The sequence below is a fragment of the Medicago truncatula genome, chromosome 7 (assembly GCF_003473485.1).
Source record: "Medicago truncatula cultivar Jemalong A17 chromosome 7, MtrunA17r5.0-ANR, whole genome shotgun sequence".
NCBI lineage: Eukaryota > Viridiplantae > Streptophyta > Magnoliopsida > Fabales > Fabaceae > Medicago > Medicago truncatula.
In genome coordinates, this window is record NC_053048.1 from 13,903,722 (window position 1) to 13,909,574 (window position 5,853).

Genomic DNA, 5,853 nt, shown 5'->3' on the forward strand with positions numbered 1-5,853 from the left:
AACTCTACAGACTGCATTAAACGTCATCATTAGGTCTTAATACCAACTAGGGGTTCGCTCTTGATCAGCACGTGCGACACAGATCGCACAAACACTCAAGCAAGTACATTCTGGTTGTACTCGCGAGGCGAGAGTTCTTACTCGCCATGGCGAGTACCACTCATCTCCCAAACTAATGTTGTTATGGGTTCCCTCTGATCCTACATTCATTCCTAATCAATACTAGGTATGTTCAGGCACTCTATGGCAGCCAAGGTCCAACTAAAAATGTCGAAACACAAAATATGACATGCACTCTGCCTAAGCTCGTGAGGCGAGGAAGGGTTGCTCGCCATGGCGAGTTGCACCAAACAACTCGCGAGGCGAAGGGAAGGGGCTCGCGTGGCGAGCGATGAAGTTCATCACTCGCGAGGCGAGGATCATCACTCGCCGTGGCGAGCAATGAACAGAAGCACGGGCAGACTAGGGTTTTTCTCAAAAATCCATCACACAACATGGTTCAAAGCCTAATTTTGATTCCATAATCCATCCTAAACATGTTCTAAGGTTAAAGGACGGTTTCTACATCAATCTAAACAAGTTTTACCGTTTGATCATGAATTTTTAGGGTTTTGACCTAATTCCAAAACTTTTCTAAATCAATCCTAACTTTGTCAATTAATCATCAGAATTACAACGATCAATGCTATTGAATCATTAGTCTCACCCTTACCTTGTTTGAAGAAAATCGCAGCACTCTTGGTCTCTTGCTCCTCTCTAAGCTTTTCTCCCTTTTTCCAAAAGTTTTCACGTACAATGTTTTTTTTCTAAGACTAGGTCTAACCTTTATATACCTCTTCTTAATTACTTATCTTATATCACTTTCTCCCCCAAAACTATCTAAAATATCAAAACAACCCTTAACTAAATATTTTATATTATTTTCAAATCTTTATTTTATTTAACAATAAAATAATTCTCATATTCTTATCAAATCTTCCAAAGCTCAAACTTAACACGTCATCAATCAAATCATCATAAATCATCAAGACATACCAAAATCATGCATATATTATATAAATATAATATAATCACCTAAATTCGATTAAATAAACGATTAAACGAAAGTGGGCGTTACAACTCTCCCCCTCTTAAAAGATTTTCGTCCTCGAAAATTTACCTCAAGCAAACAACTCTGGATAAGACTCCAGCATCTTACTCTCAAGCTCCCACGTCAAGTTTTCACCAGTCGCTCCCGTCCAAACGACTCTCACGAGAGGTATCTCCTTGCCTCTCAACGTCTTCACTTTACGATCATCAATCCTCACCGGTAAAGTCTCTACCGTAAGGTTGTCTCTAACTTGCACATCGTCACTTTGGATTACATGAGATGGATCCGGAACATACTTTCGAAGTTGCGACACATGGAAAAACGTTGTGCAAATTCGAAAGATGCGACGGTAAACCCACTCGGTAAGCCACCGTTCCAACTCTTTCCAATATTTGATACGGACCAATGAACTTCGGGGTCAACTTCTTTGACTTCAAAGCACGTCCTACACCAGTCATAGGAGTGACTCTCAAAAACACGTGGTCTCCTTCTTGGAACTCAAGATCTTTCCTACGCTTATCATGATAACTCTTTTGTCGACTCTGCGATGCTTTCATTCTCTCTTGGATCATCTGAACTTTCTCAGTAGTTTGCTGAACAATCTCTGGTCCTAAGACCACTCTTTCACCTGACTCAAACCATCACAACGGAGTTCTGCATCTCCGACCATATAAAGCCTCGAAAGGTGCCATTCCAATACTTGAATGATAACTATTATTGTATGTGAACTCGATCAACGGAAGATGACTATCCCAAGTTCCTCCTTGCTCAAGAACACAAATTCTCAACAAATCCTCTAGCGACTGAATTGTCCTCTCCGACTGACCATCTGTTTGTGGATGATACGCCGAACTCAACCTCAACTTCGAACCCAAAGCCTCTTGCAAACTTTTCCAAAATCTAGAAGTAAATCTTGGATCTCTATCTGACACAATGCTCGAAGGAACACCATGCAACTTCACAATCTCCTTGATATAAATCTCTACCAACTGGGCAACGGGGAAACTAATATTAATCGGTAGAAAATGAGCCGACTTCGTCAATCTATCAACAATAACCCAAATTGCGTCGTTCCCTCTAGGAGTATTTGGCAAACTCGTCACAAAATCCATGGATATACTATCCCATTTCCATTCTGGCACGTCTAAAGGTACCATCATTCCAGCAGGTTTCTGATGCTCAACTTTAGACTTCTGACAAACTAAGCAGGAATACACAAACTGTGCCACATCTCGTTTCAAACCAGACCACCAGAAAATCTTCTTTAAATCATGATACATCTTCGTAGCTCCCGGATGAATACTCAAGCTACTTCTATGACTCTCTTCAAGAATCATTTTCTTAATCTCTTCATTGTCTGGGATACAAATTCTTCCTCGGAATCTCAGCACACCTTGATTGTCGATTTTAAAATCACTGTCTTCAGTCTGATCTCTAGCAACCAACAAGTCCACAAACTTGACATCAACTTTCTGCGCTTCCTTGATACTTTTTAGAAATTCACTATCAATCTTCAGCATACCCAGTCTCACACTCTGAGGTGACCTTTCGCAAACCAAACTCATATCTCTAAACTGTTCAAGCAATTCGAACTCTCTGACCATCATGGCGGACATATGCAATGTCTTCCTACTCAAGGCATATGCAACAACATTAGCTTTACCTGGATGATAATTCAAGCCAAAGTCATAATCTTTCAACAATTCAAGCCATCTTCGTTGTCTCATATTCAATTCCTTCTGATCGAACAAATACTTCAAACTCTTGTGATCACTAAACACCTCAAATCTCGAACCATACAAGTAATGTCTCCATATCTTCAATACAAAGACTACGGCCGCTAACTCGAGATCATGCGTAGGATAATTCTTCTCATGAATCCTCAACTGTCTTGAAGCATAAGCTACCACTTTACCTTCTTGCATAAGTACACCTCCTAAACCCAACTTGGACGCATCACAATACACCACAAAAGGTTCATCTGACTTCGGCAAAATTAACACTGGAGCAGTCGTCAAACGCTTCTTCAATTCACCGAAACTTTTCTCACAATGGACGTCCCACACAAAAGTTTTACCTTTACAAGTCAACTGCGTAAGCGGAAGAGCTAACTTGGAAAACCCTTCAATAAACCTTCTATAGTAACCAGCTAAACCCAAAAAGCTTCTAATCTCTGTAACGGACTTAGGAGTCTCCCACTGTGATACCGCTTCAACTTTAGACGGATCCACTGCAATACCATCACCAGAAATAACATGGCCTAGAAAACTCACTTCTTTCAACCAGAATTCACTTCTTCTCTTTCAACACTTGCAAAACAATCTTCAGATGCTCAGCATGTTCTTCGTCAGTCTTGGAGTAAATCAAAATATCGTCGATAAACACAACCACAAACCGATCCAAAAATGCATGGAAGATGCGATTCATATACTCCATAAACACTCCAGGTGCATTGGTAACACCAAAAGGCATAACTTTATATTCATAGGGACCATAACGCGTTCTGAAAGCTGTCTTCTGCATATCTTCATCCTTTACTTTAATCTAGTGATAACCTGACCTCAAATCAATCTTGCTAAAAACACGTGCACCCACTAACTGATCCATCAAATCATCAATTCTCGGAAGTGGATACCTATTCTTGATAGTTACCTTGTTCAACTGTCGATAATCAATACATAACCGCATACTACCATCTTTCTTCTTTACTAACAAAACCGGCGCTCCCCAAGGTGAAACACTTGGTCTAACAAACTTCTTCTCAAGCAAGTCTTCCAACTGTTTCTTCAACTCAGATAACTCAGAAGCAGACATACGATAAGGTGCCATCGAGACCGGCTTCGTTCCAGGGACAAGATCAATAGAAAACTCAACTTCTCTCTCTGGAGACACATCAAGAATCTCATTTGGAAAAACTTCAGGAAATTCACACACCACCGGTAACCTATCAATCACTGCTTGATTCTCAATAGATAAAGTAGCCATTAACGAAAACATCAAGATACCGTCGCGTTCCAGTTGCTTCAGCTGCTTAGTAGATAAAAACTCCGCACCACTTTCCTCTTCGACGGAAGAGAAATGCACTGACTTGCTAAAACAATTAATAAGAACGTGGTTGTACTCTAACCAGTTCATACCCAGAATCACATCCATACCGCTCAAAGGTAGACAAACTAAATCCATTTCGAAATCACGACCAAACATAGACAAAGGACATTTCAAACATACGAGAGAAGTAGTCACCGAACCCTTAGCTGGAGTTTCGACAACCATCTCTCCATTCATATCAGACAAATCAAGACCCAAAGCAGAAACACAATCGAAAGCAATAAAACAATGCGTAGCACCAGTATCAATAATAGCAACTAAAGGAGTATTATTAATATAGCAAGTACCTCTGATCAAACGATCCTCGTTCTCTGTCTGAGTACCAGTCAAAGCAAAGACTCTACCAGTAGTCGGCGCCCTCTTAGGCTGAGTACACTGTGAACTAATGTGACCCTATCCGTTGCAATTAAAGCACACAATGTCCGTACGATTGCAATCAGCTACAACATGACCTTTCTTGCCACACCGGACACACTTCTTGATTTCCTCAGGGCAGACGTTGCTTTTGTGGCCTTTCTCACCACAATTGAAACACACAATCTCTGCAGCATCCTTCTTCTTAGGCCGCCTAACATCGACCATCTTCTGTTTCCCTTTATCAGTAGGGGCACTGTACGGCTTAGGACGACTCTGGTGTCCCTTGCCCTTTCTCTCATTCACTACCTTGTAGTGAGCCTTCGTATCCTCTTCATAGATCCTGCAGCTATTAACCAAGTCTGGAAAAACTCTCAGCTGTTGATACCCAATCGCCCTCTTGATGTCGGGCCTCAAACCGTTCTCGAACTTGATGCATCTCGAGAACTCAGCATTCTCAGCAGCATAGTGCGGGTAGAACTTTGACAGCTCCACGAACTTGGCAGCATACTCTGTCACAGACATGTTTACTTCCTTCAACTCAAGGAACTCGATCTCCTTCTTCCCGCGAACATCTTCCGGAAAGTATCTTCTCAGGAACTCCCTCCTGAAAACAGCCCAAGTCACAACAGCTCCCTCCTGCCCAAGGGTAGGCAGAAGAGCAACCCACCAGTCATCAGCTTCCTCGGCTAGCTGATGAGTACCAAACCGCACCTTCTGATCTTCAGTGCACTGCATAACCCGGAAAATCCTCTCAATCTCCTTAAGCCACGTCTGGGCTCCATCAGGGTCATAACGTCCTTTGAAAGTCGGAGGGTTCTTCTTCATGAAAGTCTCCAACATCCTAGCTTCAGCATTCGCACCAGCATTTGCGTTAGGTTGTTGTCCCACAGCTTGGGCAACAGCTTGTAGAGCAGCAGCTAACGCAGCATCGTTTCTTCCAGCCATTTCCGAGATTCTACAAAAGTAGCAACAACAACATAAGATAGTAATATAAATATTACTAAGACTCGACACGACTCTCTAATTGACCGAACGGATCGACCTGCTCTGATACCAATTGTAACACCCCGTTTTCCCAATATTTAAAAATTCTTAAAACATAACATTTATCAGAGTAAACATCAAACAACGGGATATCACATATAACGTAATCCAACAGTTAAATAACAATTTAACCAATATCTTAAACATTGCAGCGGAAAATCATAATCATAATTCATAAAACGTTTTGGCACGCAGGCCCCATCAAATAGTTCATAATCGTAATCCATAACATAATAAAAATAACATAATAGTCA